The 26,832-nt window shown below is 36.6% G+C and overlaps 1 long non-coding RNA gene across 1 annotated transcript; it reads left to right on the forward strand.

Moving 5' to 3' along the window:
• The first annotated feature begins 2,272 nt into the window (after positions 1 to 2,272).
• On the forward strand, positions 2,273 to 20,479 carry LOC308617087. Its single transcript, XR_014015814.1, has 3 exons — positions 2,273 to 2,432; positions 5,820 to 5,881; positions 20,430 to 20,479. It is a non-coding gene; the product is annotated as an uncharacterized lncRNA (long non-coding RNA).
• The last annotated feature ends 6,353 nt before the right edge of the window (positions 20,480 to 26,832 follow it).

The raw sequence follows: 26,832 nt of genomic DNA on the forward strand, positions 1-26,832 counted from the left end.
TCATACCACTGAATATATGGACAAATTTCTTTTGCTCTTATGATGAGATAGTTTTCTAAATGGCTGTTTAAACCTATAGCATTCAATGTTTACACTAATATATTACTGGCTCAAATTTTTGCTTTCTTTCCTTCCATCAGAATCACTTTGGTTAATTTTCTTTACATAATGAGAAATGAGTAATTGAGAATGCATGAGTGTACCTAACACTAGGAGATTCAAGAAGTATTTTGTTGTAGAGAGGGAATAAAGAGTCCCATTGTTACTGAATTGAGTTCAATTCTATTCTTTAAGATCCTTTTCTCTTCAGACATTTCACAGAGTCATTTGAAATAAAGACTATAACTTTGAAAACAAAGACTTGCCAGTTTAGTTAGGGGAAATTGGAATAGAAAATTAAATTTTGAATAAGACTCCAAATTTCTTAGAGTATTTTTGTTCTTCTAGACATCCTTCAGAGTAATTCTTTTAAAACATAAACCTTGTCAGTAAATTCTCTGCTTAGAACCGGACATTGTTTTCCCATAGCTTCAGCATAAACTCTAATGTTAGCCTCCAGGATCTTCATCCTCTTCCAGCATCATTTCTCTCAGTGTATCCCCCCATCACCCACCATGCTCCTTATGCTGCTTTTAATAAGCAATTTTCTCCATTCATAATCACACTTGTGTCCTTTCCTGCTCTGTTCCAGCACATCTTTCAGTTGTAACTCCTGTGATGTCTTTGCTGACACTGTCTACTCTTCCAATCCCCACAGACAGAACTAGAGGCTTCCTGCTCTGTGCTCCCATACTTCTGTTACAGCCCTTTCACAGTTTTATCACGTGTTGTTCACAGTTCTCTTTTCCACCAGATTGTGAGTTACCTAAGGGCAAGGGAAGCATTTTGTTTTTGGAGTTCTAACATCTAGCACAGAAAAGGCAGATGGTGGTTACACAAGAAATGTTTGTTTTATTAATTGATTAACACTTAATAAGCATTTAATGTATGCCCAGGTAAGAACAACATTCTAATATTACATTTTGGGGGGATATGTAGAAGTCAGAAGCTAGCATGGGCTGTGAATAATAAATGCTGACTAACATCATTATTTCCTGTTCTCAAAAAACTTGAAATAGGTAAAATAAATACCCAGAATAAACTATCCAAGATAGTTATATTCAACATATGTATTTTCCTTTCATGTGCAGCTCAAGTCCCAGGAGGCATTTTCTGACCACTCCAACCTATATTTATCTCCGTGTTTCTATTACTTTTCTGTGTTATCCAGCCAGGTTCTAAATCTATGCTTCATTGAACTGTTCATTGGTTTTTAGATGTGCATTTTGTCTTTCTTTCTGATTATAAAGATTATATGTTCTTTTAGGGCAGGGGTTACATCTTCTACTTTGAATTTTCTCTGCACAACCTAGTGAGAAGCTGCACACATAATACGATCTCAAAAATTATTTATGGAATGTGTAGAGGTTCGGAATGAGCCTCCTCAGAATGTGTCACTTTTGTGTGAAGATTGTTTTGAGCTGGGGGCAATTGAGTCCCTGCAGGTTCAAGAGAAACTACTGCCTTTCTCTTAACTAGAGAAAGGCAGAAGAATTTGAATTAGGAATTTTTCCCAGAAAAGATTTATTACCAGAGATAAATTTTATCTAAGTGGCCCCATGTATATGGCAGGGCAAACATCTAATTATCAAACTTCTGCTTTTCTTCTTACTGTCCTGTGAATAACCCTCCTATCCTTGGAAGCCCTGGGCCCCTATCCCATTCCTTAGCTCAGGATGGCATCTATACATCATTTTACCTTTTGGTCTTTGAACCTCTCATGTATGTGGGGTTCCCATATGTACAAAATTAAATTTCATTTTCTCCTTTTAATCTGTCTCATGTCAACTTAATTCTTAGACCAGCTGGAATAACCTAGAAGAATAAAGGAAAGTTTTCTGCTTCCCCAACAAATGAATAAAAGAAAATTCACATCATTAAACATTGTAAATACTACATAAATAAAAGTACCTATGTATTAAGTCACAAAAAGCCATTCCTCAAAATATTTTTTGTACAAATTTTGCTGTGCATGAATACAGCACAAAAATGTCTTACTACAATTAATATAATTTCTTAAAATGTAATGATGGCGTATTGATTGCCCCGAGGATATTAGTAAAAAATGTTATTTCAGTTTAATTTGATCAAGACCAAGGAAGCAAGAAAAACATTCCTTTACGTATACCATGGGATTTGCTTTTCTGTCTTATTTTGACAGTTGGAATATAGAATTACCACAACATGGTGCAGTTTGCCAGTGCTGCACAGCCCTGTGACTCTCAAGTTTGATTCTGGGGTCCAAGGCTTACTGATGAAAGTGAATGATCCTTTCTTTGATGATCCCCAGTACTACCAGGCGAAGCAGGACTGCCTTTTGATGGAGTATGAAGGTGAGAAATTTTCTATTTTGAATGCCAAAGCTGAGAGAAATAGAGAGCACATGTTGTGATATATGGCAGTGCTCTCTTACAGTATCTGCTAATCCTCTCAGAGTTTCCAAATACCTCATGCTACTCGTCCCACGTATCTGAAAATGCAGTGACATGGAAAGGTGAGGTCAAAAACTGTGTGGCCTGGAACTGAGATTTTTGGAATGAACAGTCTATATCTGGTAGGTATTTAAGGAAATTATCTATGAAAGAGTATTAACAATTCATGTGAAAATGTTAGTTCAAGTAATAAATATAGGTAATTGATTTGTTTCAGGTATTTAATGGCATTTGTAAAGCATGCATCCTTAAGTTTAAATTGACAGTGTTCTCTAAGTTCTAGGAACTATAAAACTGTACCTTTAAAATACTTTTTGGTAGCTTTGTGATTCTTATTTCTAAAAATGTAGCTATATATTTTGAGAAAGATTTTTCATCCAGATATTTTATGTTTTGGTAATTTATAGATTTCATTGAATAAGTTAGGGAAAATAAGGTAACCTTTTCATGGAATCATAGTGTATTGGAACTCTGCCTGTGAGGAGTCCAGAAGTCTGGCTACCTTAAACATACCTGTGTCTACATCTGAGGCCTCTTGACTCCAAATCCAGAACCTTCCAAGATATGCTATTGCCCTGTTTAAAAATTTTCATTTCTTCAACTACTAGAATTTAATGAGTAGAAATTCTTTCTCCAGAATCTCTCTTGAAACCATATTTACCACTTTGTTGTGGACATGAAAACCTGAACATACTCTTTCTTTATCCCAGACTTCTCACACCTGAATCTGAGCTTGTCTTTATACACAATCACTTTTATTTCTAACTTTCCAGTTTCTGTTATTCTCCAAGTTACCAGCTTTGAGATCCTGATGTCATCATTGACCTCTTCATTTTTTTGCCCCCACAAACAGTTATCGAATCCTGCTGATTGTTCTTTGGGGGTATCCCTTGAGTATGTCCCTTCATTGCCATCCTCAGCATGACTTCCTGAGGACTGTCTAGACTTACAGTATATGGTTTCTGATGGGTTTCTGCTCCCAGCGTCTCCCTGATCCTGCTTATCCCACACACAGTGACCTGGCTGGTGGTCCTAAAACACCACTTTATGTCACTACATTTTTTCAAGAAGATTAATAGCTCCGTTTTGCTTGCAAGGTTAAGCCCAAAATTGTTAGACTGCTGTCCAAGGCCTTTGATTGGCTGCTTTTCAAACTGTGTTCAATTACTGTTCTTCCAGAAACCTCTGCCTCAACCAAGCAGGTCTGCTCACTCTAACTTAAACGATTTGAACCTTTGAACACATAGAATTTCCCTTTCTTTCTGCCTACCCAAATCCTCCCTTTTCAACCTGACTAAAATGTTACCTCCTCTGTGAAGGCTTCTAAGATAATCCAGTTCTTGGTGATTACTCTATCTTTTGAACTCCTATAATATATCTATGTTTTGCCATTCATCAAAAAATTTATTATATACTGCTTCATGACATTTGCATAACCCCCAACTGAATTTCTTCTATTATTTTTGACTGCTGTTTCAATTCTTAGGTAATGTCTGCTTTCCTTATTATCTTTAAAACTCCTAAAAGGCAAAAACATGTCTTTTCTGTTCCCTGAGTGGATTTACTATAAAGCTAATGAAACTTATGCTTCAGGGCCCCTTACTTGCATGGTTCCCTTCTAATGTCCTGTGTCTACTTTTGTTTTGATAATTTTGAATTTTTTTCAGACAGGGTCCTCCCACATTATTAAGCTTCTGGCCCCATAAACCTTGGGTCCAACTCTGAATGGGAATGATAACTAACAATTAATACTCATTTTGTGCTTATGTTGAGGCACTGTTTTGCTGTAATATTTCTGTTTAGCTACAGATAGAAAGAACCCCCCTCCGCTGTGCCACTCAAACCCCAATATAATAAATTATATTAATTGCCCAATTTGTAATGACAAAGAATACAGAAATCTGGCAGAAGCAAGCACACACAGAGCAGGAGAAGCTGCTGCTCTCTGAGCAGCTTCCTTTGGCCCCCAAAGTCTTGGTAATGGCATAGTCCTAGCAGGGCTCAGTCATGAAGGCTCTGAGAAGGTGAATGATTTATTATGCCATGGCCTTTTATGGTTGGAATTTATGTTATCGCTCAAGAAAATCTTCCACTAGCAATAATGTGTCCTTAATCAGAAATATTTGGAGACATTCTGAATTCTCTTCTCAAGTCTCATTTGGCACCAGAAGGTCATGTTGGATGTGGACATAGAAGAATGGAGACATGCCAGTGCATGGGATGGCCCTGAGCAGAATCTCTGTCCCCTGCTTGACCACATTCTGGCAAACACTTTATAAGTACTGTTCCATTTAATCCTCACTGCAATCCTGTGAGATAGGTATTTTTACTATCACCATTTTACAAATGAGGAAGCAGAGGCTCAGAGAAGGTCATTATCTTGCCTGTGATCACTCAGTGCATAAGTAATGGAGCTGGTACTCAAAAGGCCAAGTTGTCTGATTTTAGAACTGGAATTTTTAAAATTCCTTACTAGATTGATTACAGTAGATGAATTTGTTTGTATTATCTTTTTAAAAAATTCTTTTTGAAATTCTCTTTTTATTTATTTAATCCCTCAAGTCTGTTCATTGACATTAATTTTGAAAAATATGCTGAGGGGGAAAAAAAAAGGTTCCAGTAAAAAATGTTTGGAAAACACTGCAAACTCTATTTGTCCCTTGGAGGGTCACTATGAATATTAGCATATTAGTAATTCCCAAATCCTTCAGAAAAGAAATCTGTTTCATATTATTAACCCAACATACATAAACATATTTTCTACTTTTCAGTAATACTAATAACAACAATGGCAACTAGAATTTACTGAGTACTTACTATGTGCCAGACACTATTCTAAAAACTTCATATATTAGTCCTATGACGTAGATACCATTTTTACCTGCATTTGACAGATTAGGAAACTGAAGCATAAAACATTTGAGAAATTTGTCCAAGGTTACATAAGTGGCTTAGGCACAATTTGAAGTCAACTACTATTCTAAGCTGCCTCCCACATATAATACCTACTATCTGTAGAAATTCTGCGGAATTAATGTTTCAATGAAATCACTTCAGGAAACAATTACTTTGTATGGACAACATATAAATTAGCTTTTAATATTCACAAGGTCCCAAGAATGTTATATCGAGTTTTCTGAAATAGTTTGCAGTAATGTTGAATATAAAACTTTAATTTTATAAGATACTAGATTTCCATTCTTCAGAATGTGACTCTTTACAAATGTTTCCTTTCTTGACTCTTTGTGGATTAAATTTCTCAATATGATGATTGTTTTTTATTTGCAGTTATTGAATCATTTTTGTTCGAACAGCAAGACTAAACAGCACCTGGAGGTGGAACTCTGCCCGTAAGTTCTCTCTTTTTTTAAAAATAAATTTATTTTATTTATTTATTTTTGGCTATGTTGGGTCTCCATTGCTGTGCACAGGCTTTCTCTCACTGTGGCGAGTAGGGGCTACACTTCATTGAGGTGCGCAGGCTTCTCATTGCAGTGGCTTCTCTTGTTGCGGAGCACAGGCTCTAGGCATGCGAGCTTCAGTAGTTGTGGCACGCAGGCTCAGTAGTTGTGGCTCGCAGGCTCTAGAGCACAGGCTCAGTAGTTGTGGCGCACGGGCTTCGTTGCTCCATGGCATGTGGGATCTCCCCGGACCAGGGCTCAAACCCGTGTCCCCTGCATTGGCAGGCAGATTCTTAACCACTGCACCACCAGGGAAGCCCCGTAAGTTCTCTTTTAATAAACACGAGCTGCTCACTGCTTTAGGCTAACTTTCCAAATAGTTTTAAAAATCATTAAACTCATAAAGCAATTATACTCCAATAAAGATGTTAAAAAATCATTAAACTCTTATTCTATTTGGTTTGAAAAATATGCATAAGTCCCACCCATATTTATTATTGTAGACCTCATATGAAGTTAGAAACGTTAAAGTAGGTAGACTGTGCATTTCCACTAAAATACAGAATCACACAGGTGATTGAGAATATGATATTTCCTTAAGGCTGACTCACTTCCTGATTTAAATTCATCATGATTGGTGTTTTTTCATGAAACTAGTCCCACAGTTCTCAAAATTATAGAGAGCTTCTAGTGTAGTTAGGATACTTATGATTCTAGTTCAACTCCACTAAGTAAGTTCTATACACACATACACACACACACACACCCCTTACATTTTATAGACTTTGTCTTTGAGTTAACAAGCAAAAAAGTTTAGAAGGTAATTTCCTAATGTGATGAGTTCTGAGTTCCAAAGCATTTGTTTTAAGCTTGAAACTTTAAAAATTTAAAGCCATCTATTTAACTCCATCCAGGGCTTCGCCCATTTCTACACAAAGTCCAGACAAGGGTGTATGGATTCTTCTGACCCGTACTGTGCTGGACAAACAATATTGATATCTGTAAAGATGCTCAGTCAAGGATTATGGTTTAGAGACAAACTGCATGGCTATAGCTTTAAAGAAATAAATAATTCTTTAGGTAGTCATTTTGGATTGTTAAATACAATTTTACTACACTTAAAAAGCACCTACCGGGCCTCCCTGGTGGCGCAGTGGTTGAGAGTCCGCCTGCCGATGCAGGGGATACGGGTTCGTGCCCCGGTCTGGGAGGATCCCATATGCCGCGGAGCGGCTGGGCCCGTGAGCCATGGCCTCTGGGCCTGCGCGTCCGGAGCCTGTGCTCCGCAACGGGAGAGGCCACAACAGTGAGAGGCCCGCATACCACAAAAAGAAAAAAAAAAAAAAAAAAAAAAAAAAAAAAAAAAGCACCTACCACATTCAGTCTATTTGAATCCCTTCACATTTTGCCTGGTGAAAATGCTATATTGGACTTTCCTCTGTGGCAGCCAGTCATCTAAGTATGTACTTCACCTCCTCAAATTAACCTCATCCACAGATTTCTCTTTCTTTTGGTAAAAGTTGTTCCTTAAAGTGCTTATTCATTTCTGTCCTCTTATCACAAAGCTTGTTTTATGATTTTCTTAGATGTAACAAGTTAGCAAATTCAGTTAGGTGTAGCTGAGTCACTGAACCTATAGTTTTTTTAAAAAAATCACATATTTTGTGTACTTTTCTCCTTTGATGATAAAAGGAAATCATATACATTGTGAAACACTTAGGAAATAATAAAAGGCACATATACAAATAAAAATCAAGTAATATTACTACCCAGATGAAATCACTATTCACCTTTGAGTATATAACCAGGCATCTAAATAGCTGAATATGACGAGCAGATTGGTCTTTTTTGTTTGTTTGTTTGTTTTGGTTTGGTTTTTCCATTTTTTTACTTACAGTGTGTTTTTACAATTTTGAATTTAACTGCTTACACAGAGTGCTTCTCATAGTTACAGTGCATGCCTGCTCCTCTGCATATTTGAGCATGAGATCTCTAGAATCACAGTGCAAAAAATTTTTTTGAACATATTGTCATAGAAAACACGCAGAAGCAATCAGCATTAGGTTCTTTCTGTCTCAAGTCCCAAGCTCCCAGTCAGATAATTTGCTTTCCATTGCATTCCTTTCCCTTAGAGGAAAAAGGGTAAGTGGCAGAGGGAACCACCATGCTATTCTTGGCTTTGGCATTACTAACATTGCTAAAATGCTTCATCAATTTGGATGTGTACACCTGAACTTTTGTGCATCTATTGGGCAGTTCTGATCCTCATTTTTTTCTTTGAAGCAAAGTATGAGATGATAAAATAAGCCAATCAAAGAGGTGTTTTAAAGCACTGTATTATTTTTGCCAAGTCATGCTGGTGAAACCTGAGATCTGCTAATTGAGCATCAGTTGTTTTAGATAACAACAGCAGCAATAATGACCAACAATGCTTACATTAGTTTACACAATGCTTACATTGTGTCAAATGCTATTCTAAGCACTTTTCACATGTTAAATCCTTTAGCCATACCATAATACATTTTACAGGTGAGGAAACATATATGTTGAATAACTTAACCAAGGCTTCACAGCTAGTAAGTAACAGAGTCTAAATTTGAATTCAAGAAGTCTGGTTTTTAAAGTCCATGCTCTTTAATCCCTGTGCTGCTTCTGTTGATAACTTAATAACTATATTAACTTGAGTTGCTAAGATAATTTCTTCAAAATGAATCAGTTATTTTCTTCATTCTTATTAATTGTGTGGACATTCACATCTCGAGGAGAATAGTTTCAATGAGTAAAACCCAAATATTTTGTAGTTTTAATCATATAAAGGCATAAAACATTAAAAATAGAAAACAAAAGTTGAAAACAAGTAAAAAATCTTGAGTATTTATAAGACTTTAAATATTTTGATTTATAAATTTATACTGTGCCTCTAGATATTCTGTGACTAAGTAAATTGAAAGTCTCCTGTATTCATCAGAATTCTTTTATTTATAAGTGAAAGAAATACAACTCAAGGAAATTTGATCAGAAAGAAAGAATTGTTGGCTCAGATACTTCAGAAGATCAGAGGTGAACGAGCTGGCCTACTTCAGTTTGCCTCAATCCAAAGATTAGAGGTGATGTCAACAAGTATTTGCCTCTTGCTCTTTTCTCTTCTTACACCTCCATGTCCTACCCCTCCCCCCATTCACCTCTAAATCCTTTCCACATCTATGTGTATCTGTGTTGTTCTTTCCTCCTATAGAGAGGGGCTTCCTTTATGAGGTGGTGGTGAGGGAGGTGACTCAGGCAATTGGAAATTTACAACAGTCCTAACTTAGCCACCTTAAAGGAAGCAGGTTTCTTCTTCCTGCTTCAGTATGTAAGGAGGCTGTGACACTGTCATTGCCAGCCCTGCCAGAACCACATAGTTTGAAGGGTGAGGAGCAGTACTTCAAAGGCAATGAGGGTTCTGAGAAAAAGGGAGAAGGAAAATCTGGCAGAGAGAAGTGTTTGGTGTCCATTTTATTTTCACATCTCCAGCACAGTCATTGTATAGTTCTTAAATATAAATCCTATGGGTTATTCAAATTCTTCACGTTTTCTTTCTTTTGTTCCACCTGGAACCCTACATTTTGGCAAATTTTCTGGAGGACTGAATGGAAAAACAAATGTGCATAAGCTATTTTGCCATATATCAGGAACTACTAAAGTATGTTGTTGGGAGATAAGATTGAAATCATTAGCATTTTAATTTCTTCTGTTAAAAGAATTTGTCTTGTGTAGTCCTGAGAGTAATAAGAATATCAAGAATTTATCATTTGGGGTTTTCAAGTTCTTATGTGTTAAGGCTTCTCTGAATGTCTTAATGGTATGCTTCATTAGCTCAACCACATTTATTGCCACTTTGAAGATTTTATTATTTAGATTATATAAAGGTAGGCATTTTACTGTAAGTAGTTATTGCCTATATTGTCTTTCTAAGGCAGGATCTTGGAAGGAACTAGATTATCTTGATATGTTAGAAGTCCTGCTTCGTTTAATCTTAATAGAGCATTGGTCCATGTGGTTTATAATTCTTGAAATGAATGCCTGTAATAAGGAAAATTAAATTACTTTAATGTAAAAATATGTCATGAATACTGATTTATTTATTTAAAATACTTTTTTTAGTACTTACTATGTACCAGGCATTGTTTTAGGCACTGGTGATACAGTAATGAAAAAAAAAACTGGCAAACAGTCCTTTCCTCATGGAATATTTATGCAGTGAATTATAGTACATAGGTTATAATATGAATGGTTGTATTATTGACATCATTTTTTTTTTTTTTTTTTGCGGTATGTGGGCCTTTCACTGTTGTGGCCTCTCCCATTGCGGAGCACAGGCTCCGGATGTGCAGGCTCAACAGCCATGGCTCACGGGCCCAGCTGCTCCGCAGCATGTGGGATCTTCCCGGACTGGGGCATGAACCCGTGTCCCCTGCATTGGCAGGCGGACTCTCAACCACTGCACCACCAGGGGAGCCCTTGACATCATTTTATAGATACTATGTGATTGACTTATAAATAACATTTATTGGGGACTTACAGTATGCCAGGCTATGCTAAGCATATTGTACATATTACCTTATTGTCTTCACCTGGGAAGGAAGTATTATTATTTTGTTCATTTTACAGGTGAGGTATAAAAAACTGAGGTACACTAAGTATCAGAGCAGGGATTCAAACACAGACTCATCTGACCTGGAAGTCTGCAATCTTAACCACCATGCTGCATTGCTTCCAGTGCCCAGAGCATTGGCAGCAACACAGTGGGGCTAATAAACGATCATTGCATAGAAGTATTTCTGAGCCATACTTATAATAATGGCATTGTGTTAGGCACTAGAGACAGTAGAAGGATGAGTGTGAAAAAGTCCTTTACCTTATTTGCTTTAATTAAACTTATTAACAACTTGGAGGGAACTGTTAACTAAGATGTCTGTGAAGTGACAGAATCTGTAAAGTGCAGATATAAATATAAGTATGGCAAATGTCAACAGATGTCATGTTATAAATTAGGATAGTAAATTATCCCATGATTATAACATGAATCAATCAAATCATCTAAAACTACTATAAATGATGAATAAGAGGAATCTTCAATTCCAATAGATTAATCTCACAACCATGGGACATAATTTTTTCTGTACTCTGAATCTAGAGCTTGCCCTCTAGATTTTCAAATATATTTGTTTGAAAGATTTTGTGGTTATTTCTTTGTTTTTTAAAAAGGGTAAGGATATGTGAAATTTGGTATTGTATAAAAATGCTAATTAAAGAAAATTTTTTCTAGGTACTCAGTGTATTTCCCAGTAATCTATTCCTTGGTTCTAAAAGTTGCCTTTTCCTTACCCCTTCCTTTCCTTTGCCTCATTCTGTCTGGCTCTTTTTTCCTGCCTCCTACTTTCTCTCCCTTGTCCCAACTTTTCTTTTCCTATCTGGCTTAGAATTGTAGAATACTAGGACTGGAAGAACCATTAAGGTCCATATATTCCAAAGTTTTATTCAGTTTAGAAATTGCTCCTTCCGTCTTGTTGTTGGAGCAAAGGTTGTTACCCAACCTTTGATGGAAAAGAAGATATAGTGTTGGAAGGGCAGTAACCTCTAAAGCATGCCATTGTTAGAAAGTAATTTTCCATATTTAATTGAAACTCACTTCTATATACTTCCTAGATGCTGTTCCGAGTTTTGCCTTTTAGATGAACAAAAACAAGTTTATTTCTCATCTGTGTGATAAGTTGGGCAAAAACCTAATCACAGGGCCACATCCAGCTGCAAGGGAGGCTAGGAAATGTCACCTCTAGCCAGGCAGTCACAGGCCAGCTAAACCCAGTACTACCTATTATTAAAACGTAGCAAGAGAGACTAGATATGGATGGACAATTAGCAGTAATACTGCATGTATAAAACAGGAAAACAAGTGAAACATAAACATCATGTTCTGTGTTCTGTGATGGTCATTCAGGTACAGCCACAAGAAGAGACCCAGGAGAAGCTCAGAAAAACAAAGTTTATTATACTTATAGGCCCTGGAAACAGAAGGCATGGCATAACATGAAGAGCAACATGAGAAAACACTAGCATGGGTCAGGAGCCAGAAGGGGCAGAGGTGAGGGGGGCATGTAGGCTTGGATTTTCTGAGAGAAAGGCAAGGTAGGGCATTGTAAATAGATCAGGTTTGGCTTGTTTGAAAAATTTTGGCAGGCTGTAAGCTCTAAGGTGGTCCTTAGTTACCTGCTACCTGGCCCTGGGATGATTAAATCAGAGAAATACTGCCTCCTGGGTGGTATGACCAGATAAAGGAGGCATGGCTCTCAATTGCTTAGTTTACATATCAAAAGCATGCTGGGAACACAATGAGGTATTACCCCATACCTATTAGAATGGCTGTTATCAAAAAGACTAGTAATAATGAGTGTTGACAAAGATGTGGAGAAAAGGGAAGCCTTGCATACTGTTGGTGGGAATGTAAATTGGTACAGCTACTATGGAAAACAGTATGGAGGTTCCTCAAAAAATTAAAAACGGAACTACTATATGACCCAGCAATTCCACTTCTGGGTATTTATCTGAAGAAAATGAAAACACTAATTTGAAAAAAATATATGCACATGCATGTATGTATATATCCCCATGTTCATTGTAGCATTATTTATAGAGCCAAGACATGGAAACAATCTAAGTGTCCATTGATGGATGAAAGAAGATGTGATATATATCTTCAATGGAATATTATTTAGCCATGAAAAAGAGTGAAATCTTGCCACTTGTGACAAGATGGATGGACCTCAAGGACATTATACTAAGTGACATAAGTCAGGCAGAGTAAGACAAGTACCTAATGATCTCTTTTATATGTGGAATCTAAAATTATCTACCTATCTATCTATCTATATTGATAGAAAGATGGAGAGGGAGATAGATAATCTAAGCTTATGATACAGAAAACAGATTGGTTCCCCAGAGGTTGGGGGGGTGGGGTAGATGGAAAAGGGAGAAATGGATGAACTGGGTTTTTTTTGTTTTTAGTTTAAATAAATTGAATATTTTAAATATTAAAAAAAGAAAAAAATTAAGATACACTTTTGTAATTTTTTCTAAAAAGTGTGAATTCATATGCCTTAGATGTTTCTTAGAGTGTCAATGAAGTGATGGAAAAATGTAGAAAACATACAATTTTTTTTCAAAAAATATGTTCTTTATTATTTTTACCAGTCACTATAAATGATATTTAAAAAATACAAATAGTACACTTCACTATAAGAACTTAAAAATGTAGGTCAAATAGTGCTAAATTGAGTGTCATTATTTTGTCCATTATTACAAGTGAACAAGTATGGTAAATAATAAAATTTAAAGAAATTAAGTATTAAAATTCTTCAATTTAATTTGCTTATGTTACAACTTTGAACACTACTAATTTAATTTTAATTTCTAATATTAAAGACATCATTATTGGGAACCTGAATTATTAAGAAATACTTCTAAGATGTTCATTCCTTAACATTTTTGATGAGGAAGTTTAGTTTTTGACCTTGTAAATATGACATTTAGCAAGTATGTACTTAATTCGTACTTTGGTTGAAATACACACATCTCTTGTGTGAAAGGCAGTAAATCAACTGAGGCTGGAGTGATGCTGATACTTTGCCAACTCTGTTTTGTGAACAGAATATTTTAGTATACTGTGAACAGTGTGTTAAACATTATTAACATGAGTCTAAATAACTGGTCCTGAAATTAATGTTCTTTTATCTGACAACTTCTCCTATTAATAGAAATAGAGCTGAGAGGAGTTTTAAGTCAAGATGACAGAGTAGAAGGACATGCGCTCACTTCCTCTTGCGAGAGCACCAGAATCACAACTAACTGCTGAACAATCATTGACAGGAAGACTGAACTCACCAGAAAATATACCCCACATCCAAAGAAAAAGGAGAAGCTGCAATGAGACAGGAGGAGGGGTGCAATCACAATAAAATCAAATCCCATAACTGCTGGGTGGGTGACTCACAAACTGGAGAACAGTTATACCACAGAAGTCCACCAACTGGAGTGAAGGTTCTGAGCCCCATGTCAGGCTTCCTAACCTGGGGGTCCGGCAATGGGAGGAGGAATTCCCAGAGAATCAGACTTTGAAGGCTAGCAGGGTTTGATAGCAGGACTTCAACAGGTCTGTGGGAAACAGAGACTCCACTCTTGGAGGGCACACAAAGTAGTATGCACACTGGGACCCAGGGGAAGGAAGAGTGACCCCAGGGGAGACTGAACCAGACCTACCTGCTAGTGTTGGAGGGTCTCCTGCAGAGGTCAGAGGAGCTGTGCCTCACCATGGGGACAAGGACACTGGCAGCAGAAGTTCTGGGAAGCACTCCTTGGTGTGAGCCCTCCCAGAGTCCACCATTAGCTCCACCAAAGGGCCTGTAGGCTCCAGTGCTGGGACGCCTCAGGCCAAACAACCAAAAGGGAGGGAACTCAGCCCCATGCATCAGCAGACAAGTGGATTAAAGTTTAACTGAGCTCTGCCCACCAGAGCAACATCCAGCTCTACCTACCACCAGTCCCTCCCATCAGGAAGCTTGCACAGCCCTCTTAGATAGCCTCATCCACCACAGGGCAGATAGCAGAAGCAAGAAGAACTACAATCCTACAGCCTGTGGAATGAAAACTACATTCAGAGAAAGACAGACAAAATGAAAGGACAGAGGGCTATGTACCAAATGAAGGAACAAGATAAAACCCCAGAAAAACAACTAAATGAAGTGGAGATAGGCAACCTTCCAGAAAAATAATTCATCATAATGATAGTGAAGATGATCCAGAACCTTGGAAAATAATGGAGGCAAAGATCTAGAAAATGCAAGAAATGTTTAACAAAGACCTAGAAAAATTAAAGAACAAACAAACAGAGATGAACAATACAATAACTGAAATGAAAAATACACTAGAAGGAATCAATACCAGAATAACTGAGGCAGAAGAATGGATAAGTGACCTGGAAGACAGAATGGTGGAATTTATGCCAAAGAACAGAATAAAGAAAAAAGAATACAAAGAAATGACAGCTGAAGAGACCTCTGTGACAACATTAAATGCACCAACATTTGCATTATACGGGTCCCAGAAGGAGAAGAGAGAGAGAAAGGACCCGAAAAAATATTTGAAGAGCTTATAGTCAAAAACTTCCCCAACATAGGAAAGGAAAGAGCCACCCAAGTCCAGGAAGTGCAGAGTCTCAGGCACGATAATCCCAAGGAGAAACAATCCAAGACACATAGTAATCAAACTGACAAAAATTAAAAACAACAAAAAAACCCAATTATTAAAAGTAACAAGGGAAAAATGACAAATAACATACAAGGGAACTCCCATAAGGTTAACAGTTGATTTCTCAGCAGAAACTCTAAAAGCCAGAAGGGAGTGGCATGGTATATTTAAAGTGATGAAAGGGAAGAACCTACAACCAAGATTACTATAACTAGCAAGGATCTCTCTAGATTTCATGGAGAAATCAAAAGCTTTACAGACAAGCAAAAGCTAAGAGAATTCAGCACCACCAAACCAGCTCTACAACAAATGCTAAAGGAACTTCTCTAAATGGGAAACACAAGAGAAGAAAAGGACCTACAAAAACAAACCCCAAACAATTAAGAAAATGGTAATAGGAATATACATATTGATAATTACCTTAAATATGAATGGGTTAAATGCTCTAACCAAAAGATACAGGCTCACTGAATGGATACAAAAACAAGACATATATATATATATATATATATATATATATATATATATATATATGCTGTCTACAAGAGACCCACTTCAGACCTAGGGACACATACAGGCTGAAAGTGAGGGGGTGGAAAAAGGTATTCCATGCAAATGGAAATCAAAACAAAGCTGGAGTAGCAATTCTCATATCAGACAAAATAGACTTTAAAATAAAGAATGTTACAAGAGACAAGGAAGGACACTACATAATGATCAAGGGATCAATCCAAGAAGAAGATATAACAATTATAAATATATATGCACCCAACATAGGAGCACCTCAATACAATAAGCAAATGCTAACAGCTATAAAAGAGGAAATCGACAGTAACACAATAACAGTGGGGGAATTTAACACCTCACTTACACCAATGGACAGATCATCCAGACAGAAAATTAATAAGGAAACACAAGCTTTAAATGACACAATAGACCAGATAGATTTAATTGGTATTTGTAGGACATTCCATCCAAAAACAGCAGATTACACTTTCTTCTCAAGTGCACACAGAACATTCTTCAGGATAGATCACATCTTGGGTCACAAATCAATTCTCAGTAAATTTAAGAAAATTGAAATCATATCAAGCATCTTTTCCAACCACAACACTATGAGATTAGAAATAAATTACAGGGAAAAAAACTTTAAAAACACAAACACATGGAGGCTAAACAATATGCTACTAAGTAACCAAGAGATCACTGAAGAAATGAAAGAGGAAAACAAAAAAATACCTAGAGACAAATGACAATGAAAACAAGACAATCCAAAAGCTATGGGATGCAGCAAAAGCAGTTCTAAGAGGGAGGTTAATAACAATACAATGCTACATCAAGAAACAAGAAAAATCTCAAATAAACAATTTAACCTTACACCTAAAGGAACTACAAAAAGAACAAACAAATCCCAAAGTTAGTAGAAGGAAAGATATCATAAAGATCAGAGCAGAAATAAATGAAATAGAAGCAAAGAAAACAATAGCAAAGGTCAATAAAACTAAAAGCTGGTTCTTTGAGAAGATAAACAAAATGGATAAACCTTTAGCCAGACTCATCAAGAAAAAGAGAGAAAGGACTCAACTCAATAAGACTAGAAATGAAAAAGGAGAAGTTACAACGGACACCACAGAAATACAAAGCATCATAAGACTACTACGAGCAACTCTATGCCAATAAAATGGACAACCTGGAAGAAATGGACAAATTCTTAGTAAGGTATCACCTTCCAAGACTGAACGAGGAAAAAAGATAAAATATGAACAGACCAATCACAAGTAATGAAATTGAAACTGTGATTAAAAATCTTCCCAAAAACAAAAGTCCAGGACCAGATGGCTTCACCAGTGAATTATATCAAACATGTAGAGAAGAGCTAACACCAATCTTTCTCAAACTCTTCCAAAAAACTGCAGAGGAAGGAACACTCCCAAACTCACTCCACGAGGCCACCATCACCATGATACCAAAACCAGAGAAAGATACTTCAAAAAAAGAAAATTATAGACCAATATCACTGATGAATATAGATGCAAAAATCCTCAACAAAATACTAGCAAACAGAATCCAACAACACATTAAAGGGATCATACACCATGATCAAGTGGGGTTTATCCCAGGGATGCAAGGATTCTTCAATATATGCAAATCAATCAATGTGATACACCATATTAGCAAATGTAAGAATAAAAACCATATGATCATCTCAATAGATGCAGAAAAAGCTTTTGACAAAATTTAACACCCATTTATGATAAAAACTATCCAGCAAGTGGGCATTGAGGGAACCCACCGCAACATAATAAAGGCCATATACAACAAACCCACAGGAAACATCATTCTCAATGGTGAAAAACTGCAAGCATTTCCTCTAAGATCAGGAACAAAACACGGATGTCCACTCTCACCACTATGGTTCAACATCGTTTTGGAAGTCCTAGCCCTGTCAATCGGAGAAGAAAAAGAAATAAAAGGAATACAAATTTGAAAAGAAGAAGTAAAACTGTCACTCTTTGCAGATGACGTGATACTATACACAGAGAATCCTAAAGATGCCACCAGAAAACTACTAGAGCTAATCAATGAATTTGGTAAAGTTGCAGGATACAAAATTAATGCACCGAAATCTCTTGCATTCCTATACACTAACAACAAATGATCAGAAAGAGAAATTAAGGAAACACTCCCATTCACCACTGCAACAAAAAGAATAAAATACCTAAGAATAAACCTACCTAACGAGGTAAAAGACCTATACTCAGAAAACTATAAGACACTGATGAAAGAGATAAAAGATGACACAAACAGATGGAGAAATATACCATGTTCTTGTATTGGAAGAATCAATATTGTGAAAATGACTCTATTACACAAAGAAATCTATAGATTCAGTGCAATCCCTATCAAATTACTAATGGCATTTTTTACAGAACTAGAACAAGAAATCCTAAAATTTGTATGGAGACACAAAAAACCCCGAATAGCCAAAGCAATCTTGCGGGAGAAAAACAGAGCTGGAGGACTCAGACTCTCTGACTTTAGATATACTACAAAGCTACAGTAATCAAGACAATATGGTACTGGAACAAAAAAAGAAATATAGATCAGCGGAACAGGATAGAAAGCCCAGAGATAAACCCACACAACTATGGTCAACTAATCTATGACAAAGGAGGCAAGGATATACAATGGAAATTAGACAGTCTCTTCAGTGAATGGTGCAGGGATAACTGGACAGCTACATGTAAAAGAATGAAATTAGAACACTCCCTAACACCATACACAAAATTAAACTCAAAATGGATTAAAGACCTAAATATAAGACTGGATACTCTAAAACTCTTTGAGGAAAATATAGGAAGAACACTCTTTTACATAAATCACAGCAAGATCTTTTTTGACCCACCTCCTAGAGTCATGGAAATAAAAACAAAAATAAACAAATGGGACCTAATGAAACTTGAAAGCTTTTGCACAGCAAAGGAAACTATAAACAAGATGAAAAGACAACCCTCAGAATGGGAGAAAATAGTTGGAAATGAAGCAGCTGACAAAGGATTAATCTCCAAAATATATAAACAGCTCATGCAGCTCAATATTAAAAACAAATAACCCAATGAAGAAATGGGCAGAAAACCTAAATAGACATCTCTCCAAAGAAGACATACAGATGGCCAAGAAGCACATGAAAAGCTGCTCAACATCACTAGTTATTAGAGAAATGCAAATGAAAACTACAATGAGGCATCACCTCACACCAGTTAGAATGGGCATCATCAGAACATCTACGAACGACAAATGCTGGAGAGGATGTGGAGAAAAGGGAACCCTCTTGCACTGTTGGTGGGAATGTTAATTGATACAGCCAGTATGGAGGTTTCTTAAAAAACTAAAAATAGAACTACCATATGACCCAGCAATCCCACTCTTGAGCATGTACCCAGAGAAAGCCATAATCCAAAAAGAGATATGGGGCTTCTCTGGTGGAGCAGTAGTTGAGAGTCCACCTGCCGATGCAGCGGACACCAGTTCGTGCCCCAGTCTGGGAAGATCCCACATACTGCGGAGCGGCTGGGCCCATGAGCCATGGCCACTGAGCCTCCACGTCTGGAGCCTGTGCTCCACAACAGGAGAGGCCACAACAGTGAGAGGCCCATGTACCACAAAAAAAAAAGACACATGCACCCCAATGTTCATTGCAGCACTATTTACAATAGCCAGGTCATGGAAACAAGCTAAATGACCATCAACAGACAAATGGATAAAGATGTGGTACATATATACAATGGAATATTACTCAGCCATAAAAAGAATGAAATTGGGTCATTTGTAGATACGTGGATGGACCTAGAGACTGTCATACAGAGCGAGGTAAGTCAGAAAGAGAAGAACAAATATCGTATATTAACGCATATATGTGGAATCTAGAAAAATGGTACAGATGAACCAGTTTGCAAGGCAGAAATAGAGACACAGATGTAGAGAACAAAAGTATGGATACCAACAGGGGAAAGCAGGGGTGGCGGGGAGGTGCTGCTGGGATGAATTAGGAGGTTGGGATTGTCATATATACACTAATATGTATAAAATTGATAACTAATAAGAACCTGCTGTATAAAAAATAAAATTAAATTATAAAAATAGAAATAGAGCTGAAAATTTAGATGAAATTTAGAGTTATGGACAATGTTTAGCACACCTTTAATTGTAGGTTTTTTAAAAGTTGAAGAAATTTATATAACCTACACAAATGGAAAATGACAAACCTCCTCCTTTAAACTGTGTAAATTGTAAGTGTTCTTCGTCCCACTGTCACTCATTCTTCGCTTCAGTCTGTTAAGTAGCCTGCAGCTTTTCTGAGAACAAGCTACTGGAAAATCACAAAGAAGATTACATAAAAATTAAAATTGGGGCTTCCCTGGTGGCGCAGTGGTTGAGAGTCCTCCTGCCGATGCAGGGGACACGAGTTCGTGTCCCGGTCCGGGAAGATCCCACATGCCACAGAGCAGCCGGGCCCGTGAGCCATGGCCACTGAGCCTGCGTGTCTGGAGCCTGTGCTCCGCAACGGGAGAGGCCACAACAGTGAGAGCCTGGCGTACCGCAAAAAAAAAAATTAAAATTAAAATTAAAATTGGATGACATTTTAATTTGAAAATGCCCAAACTATCTGCCTAATTTCAACTCTATCATTATGATTCTCTTTTTGTTCACTTAGGCAGGGACAGCACCTGGTCCTACTGCTCTCCAACAGGGATTCATTTACAGTGAGTACTACAAATCTTTACTCAATCAAATCAACCTTTTTTTTACAGTGACCATATTTTAAAATGCAGGTTGACATGATTTTGGACATTTGAATATTTATATACTTGTTTAACCTTTATTTTTCTTCTCAAAGTTCAAGGAAAAGGAAGCAGATAAAAGGGTTCAAGGGCTTGAGTAGGGCTGAAGTGCCTGAGGCTAATATATATACATTTGATGTATCACCGGTGTGGCTGGTTTATGGGCGGATTATTAATATTGCTTGTTGTTTTATGTGTGCTCTTGCACATTGGATTTAATAATGATGATTACAATTCTGGGATTAAAGTTTCTCCTCAGTTCTCTAAAAAGGAGCAGCAGAGAATACTGTGTATTTAGTTGGAAAATCTTAAAAAAACCAAGGACACTTTCAACAATGAGGAAGGATAAATTTTTTTTAAGTGAAAGAACTTCAAAATAACTGAAAAGTAAAGAAAATAATGACACCCACCACTGAGATTTAAATTCCCCACCTAGATTTAACAGATATTAAAAAATAAATCCTTATAGACCCAGCCAATAACTATTTCTTATCCCTTATGCTTCCTTCTCTTGTCTCCTCTTCCCACCTTTTCCAGTTTTTTCAACTTTCAGTATTTTAAAGTTGGTTTGTATCATTTCCATTGTGTTTTCTTGCCTTTTTAAACATGTGTATCCATAAAAAGTTTTTTAAATATTTTAAATGTTTACAAAATTGTATATTCTTCTTAATAAATTGGGAAGAGCCATTAATTAAGATGTTTTTGTAAATAGAATCAAGGACAGATATATATATAGATATAGATATATGGCAAAAGTCAAATATTTTCCAAATTCATGTATTTTGCAATTGTTCACACATTTTATTCTAATATGTAAAATTGACATGTTCCTCAATTGGTGGACAATAAGGTTGTGTCCCTAGATTTTTTTTAATAAATTTATTTATGTATTTATCTTTGGCTGGATTGGGTCTTCATTGCTGCATGTGGGCTTTCTCTGGTTGTGGCGAGGGGTGGGCTCTACTCTTCACTGTGGTGCACGAGCTTCTCATTGCAGTGGCTTCTCTTGTGGCAGAGCACAGGCTCTAGGCATGTGGATGTCAGTAGCTGCAGCATGCGCGGGCTCAGTAGTTGTGGTGCACGGGATTAGTTGCTCTCCACCATGTGGGATCTTCCCTGACCAGGGATTGAACCCGTGTCCCCTGCATTGGCAGGTGGATTCTTAACCACTGCTCCACCAGGGAAGTCCTTCAGTAGATTTTTAAACCATGTATATTTTACAAATATTTTTTAATGATAAAATTGCTTTAAAAAAAACTCTAGGCCTCCGCTCTAGAGCCCACGAGCCACAACTACTGAAGCCTGTGGGCCTAGAGTCCATGCTCCACAACAAGAGAATCCACCGCAATGAGAAGCCTGTGCACCGCAATGAAGAGTAGCCCCTGCTCGCTGCAGCTAGAGAAATCCCGCGCACAGCAACAAAGACCAAATGCAGCCAAAAATAAAATAAATAAAATACATAAATTAAAAAAAAAAACTACTGAAAGGCTTATAGGACTGAATACAATATACCTTTGGCCCATTATTCCTCCCTCCGGTCTTGTTCCATGGGCAACTGCTTTCACCAGTTTTAGCTGCCTTTTCTAGTTTTCATATTTAAAATAGTTGGTGTGTGTTTTGGTAATTCTTTTTAATCATTAAGAAAAGACACAGTAGAACATGTATCTCTTTTTTCTAATAGAAATACATTCAGACATAAACTTTTTGTTGTCAAGGATATCTCAGTCAAAGAGTGTGTGCTAAGAAGGTCAAGATTAAAGGTTTGATGTACATGTTGGCCAGTTATTCTCTGTGTGGTCCATGACTGTAGATTACAACCCTAACTTTTGTCATGACAGTTTTTCACATGTGTATTCTTTCGGTTTGAAACTTCTCAGAAGCAAGGAAAAAACCAGAAGTCTGTTGTAAAATTGCTGACAGTGGTAGAAATATAGGACTTAGGAGCTGAAATAATGACCTGTCTATAAAAAGTGTAACACTCTATTGAGGAGTTCTCTTCCAGCTCTAGAAACAAAATTCTTAACAAAGGACCATACCCACTGTATGGACAGTGGCCTTATCACTGGAGTTTACAAAGAATTGCTCACTCTATTAGGATGGCTTGTTTTACTTTGTTTTGTTATTTAAATTTTGGAGCAAGGGGAAATAAAAAGTGGTTCAAGATCTCTTGGCTATTTTATTTAAGAAAAAGTCATGAAAGACTTTTTGAATTACGGACATTTGCATTATTGATCTTACATTGTAAAATATTTCCAAGACTGTTATTTAAAAGTGGTAGTGAGTAGAAAAATTTATAAAGACTAAGGGTTAGCAATTTAAAAAAGTAAAAGGTAGGAAAGAAGATAATTTTTTTTAATGGTAAGAGAATAATTTGTTACCGGTCATTTGTTTCCCTCAGAACCATGCCCAGATATAGCCCTATGTTTTTTAAAAATATTATTTTATTGTGGTAAGAACAAAAAACATGAGATCTACTCTCTTAAATTTTTAAGTGTATAATATGTTATTGTTGACTCTAGGTACAGTGTTGTACTGCAGACCCCTAGAGCTTATTCATTTTTCTAAACTAAAACTTTATGCTTATTGATTAGTAATTCACCATTTCACATTCCTCCCACCCCTGGATTTTACTCTTTGATTCTATGAAGTTGACTATTTTAGATTCTTCATGTAAATGGAATCATACTACGTTTGTCTTTCTGTGACTGGCTTATTATTTCACTTAGCATAATGTCCTCAAGATTCATTCATTTTGTAACATATTGCAGAATTTCTTTCTTTTTAAAAGTCTGAATAGTATTTTACTGTATGTATATACTACATTTTCTTTATTCATTCATGGCGGGGAATAATCTTAAGAGAAATAGCAAGACGTACTAAAGATTGACTTATCTGTTGAATTTTCTTAGATCAGCACTGTCCAATAGAAATTTCTGTGATGTTGGAAAATGTGCTGCATATGCTCTGCCCCAAATGGTAGCCACTAGCCACACGAAATGTGGCTATTGAAACTGAGAAACTAGATTTTAACTTTATTTAATTTTAATTAATTCAAATTTAAGTTTAAATTGCCAGGTGTGGCTAATAGCTACAGTATTGAACAGTGAAGTTCTAGAGAAAGTATCACATAGACAGAGGTATGACATCTTCTCTTTTCTTTTCTTTTTATTATTTTTTAATAAGTGACAGAGTGACATTCAAACCTACTCTGGCTCTAGAACTCATTTTTTAAAATTAATTTGTTTATTTTTGGCTGCCTTAGGTCTTCCTTGCTGCGCGTGGGTTTTCTCTAGTTGCGGTGAGCAGGGGCTACTCTTCGTTGCAGTGCACGGGCTTCTCATTGCGGTGGCTTCTCTTGTTGTGGAGCAGGGCTCTAGGCGCATGGGCTTCAGTAGTTGTGGCACGAGGGCTCAGTAGTTGTGGCTTGCAGGCTCTAGAGTGCAGGCTCAGTAGTTGTGGCACAAGGGCTTAGTTGCTCCATGGCATGTGGGATCTTCCTGGAGCAGGGACGGAATCCATGTCCCCTGCAGTGGCAGGCGGATTCTTAACCACTGCTCCACCAGGAAAGTCCCCTCTTTTATTTTAAATGTAATTGTGTTTTTTGATCTTTAATGTGTTTGAGAAGACATGAATATAGCTAGCATTCCAATTGTGAAAGTAGAAAGGAGAGAAAAGTTATAAAAGGACTGTTTTAAAAAACCGATCTATGTATTGTTTGAGAACTACTTAGAATAAAACATGCTGCTGGTTTAATACCATTAAATTACATATATATGTGCATATAAATATATAAAATATGATAAAAATAAAAATTTAACATATTCACACTAAGCTACATAATATAAAGCTACCTAATATATATACTGCTAATTTAATACCATTAAATTGTGTGTTTATATACTTATGTTAAAGATATATGATATATATTATATCTGACAAAAAAGAATATATGTACTAAAATCAACTCTAGAAGATGTAGGTATCATAATATTAATGAAAATTAAGGGTAATTTGAAATTTTGGTGGTCTTATGCACATTTATGCTATCTACCAATAAAGAAGAATTCAGAGTAATTAAGATAGAGGAAAAAACAAGTGAGAGTGATGGAGGGAAAGACCCATTAAAACAACTTGAGTCTCTTGCAAGACAGGGTACTGCTTGATAAAGTGTGAAGAGAGGATAGAAGAAGGAACAAAACAATTCTTGAAATCTGTCCTTTTGAGTATTTTAAGTTAGGATGAACCAGAATAGATAGAAGCCTTCTTTCATTAATGAGAATTTAATTGTTTCGTGCAATGTTCCAATAATGAAAATACGTTAATTGACAATTGATATTCTTATAAAGTAAGACTAAAAGGATTGAGATAGAATTTTCTACAAGGTAAATGATGAACATTGGAGTCAAATGGACATGGGTACAAACTCCGAGCCAGCTCTCTTGCTTAGTTGCTGTGTGACTTTGGATGAGTGACCTAACCTTTCTGACACTCAGTTTCCTTTATCTGTGAATTGGAGAGAATAAAAACAATCACTTCAAAGGTTTTTAGAGATGATGAAATGAGACAATGAATGTCAGGCAGTATATTAAAAGTTTAATACATAGAATAAGCCTTCAAAATGTAGTTAATATTAACTATTGATGAAAATGTTAAAAGAAATATAAATTAGAAGAAACAGAGCATTGCAAATTCCATGTGGTGCATTTCAAGTATGGTGATGAAAATATAACTTAGCAAATACTTTTGAAAAAGAGATACTATCCAAATACAGCTGAATGGAGGTATGGAAAATTCCTGAGGGAAAAGTGTGAAATTTATGAATTTGAAGTAAGGAGGTTACTAGAGAACATGTGAAAATTTTATTATAATTTAAAATCTCAGGAGGAAGGTTATGGAAATGGAGAAAATGGTGCTTTAAAAAAAGAAGATTTATGGAGTGGGAAGGAAGCCTGAGTTGATAGGAAGTAGAAATGGAGAAAGTGCTTGGTTGTAGAATGCACACATGTTTTTAGGCTTTCTGGGAACAAGGCAAGGAAAATAATCCATCGTGATCACCGAGGTCCTACATATAAAAGGGATAAACTCCATAAAAGACATATCTGAAGGCTTTTATCATACACTAAAATATCCCAGTAATGAAAGAAGAAATTTTTAAGAAGTGGCAGGAAATCAGAAATCGATAAGACACATGTATGCTTTATATCTACTATATAAAGTGCTTTCTCCTAATTCATCTCCATAGTGTTCTCTTAAACCTTCTTGTTTGATTTCCAATAGGAAAACTCTACACTTGCAGCTCCTTTTTCTTATATGTGTTTATTTCTCAGAATCTTGTATTTTGGTTTTTGTGTGTTGAAGTTATCTTGGTCAACAGATTTAATGGAATTTTCTCATTCTTCCTGATTTCTATGCAGCATGTGACATTGATGATCATTTCTTTCTTCTTGAGATTCTTTTCAGACTCCTCCTATTCTCTGATTAGTCCTTTCTGATCTCATTATTTTCTTTTTTTCTGGCCCTCCAAATATGTCTTCTCTTTGTTTCTGCTGTTAGGTCTCTTGTTTTTACATCCCCACTGTTACCATCTGATCCTCTTCCATGCCTTCAACCTTAATTTCTGTTCAGATTTCTCAAACATCTATATAACTGGGCCTAAGTTTTCTCCAGAGCGTTAGTCCTACATTCCTAGTAATGTTTACTGCGTATCTGCATCTGGGTATCTTGACAGCAACTCAGACTTAACATTACTGAAACTAACTTATCAATTTCCAGGTCTTGGTTGTGCACCTCTATCTAAAGTTGCACCATTATTTTCTAAATCAGGCAGACAAGAAACTTCTGCCATCTTTGATTGTTCCATCTCTCTTGCCTGTTATATACAACCAGTTGCCATGCCTTGTAACTTTGCGGAGTTTTGCTATGCAGCGGTCTGTGAAGTAGTGTGAATGACCACTGAATGGAATTACTATATATTGAACCAAACGTAACAAATAGTGATTAGAAGGTCCATTAGAACCCTAGGCATTCCCTGATAGTAGGTCAGTCATGTGAGGGAATGAGTATTGGAAATAAAACCTGGCTGGACCGTTAAAGTAGGCAGTTATGGAAGATGGAGAGAGCAAAGGGCCATGGGCCCAGGAAACTAGGCATTCACATAATCTCCAACCTCTTGACGAATGCAGTGCTTGAGCCATGCCTCTCAGAACAGGTTCCTCTGCAAAGCTTTGTTACAGTTCTGTGAATAGCAATGTCTCTGTAAACATCTCTGAATATCCT

The sequence above is a fragment of the Mesoplodon bidens genome (genome assembly GCF_964165515.1).
Source record: "Mesoplodon bidens genome assembly, chromosome: 1".
NCBI lineage: Eukaryota > Metazoa > Chordata > Mammalia > Artiodactyla > Ziphiidae > Mesoplodon > Mesoplodon bidens.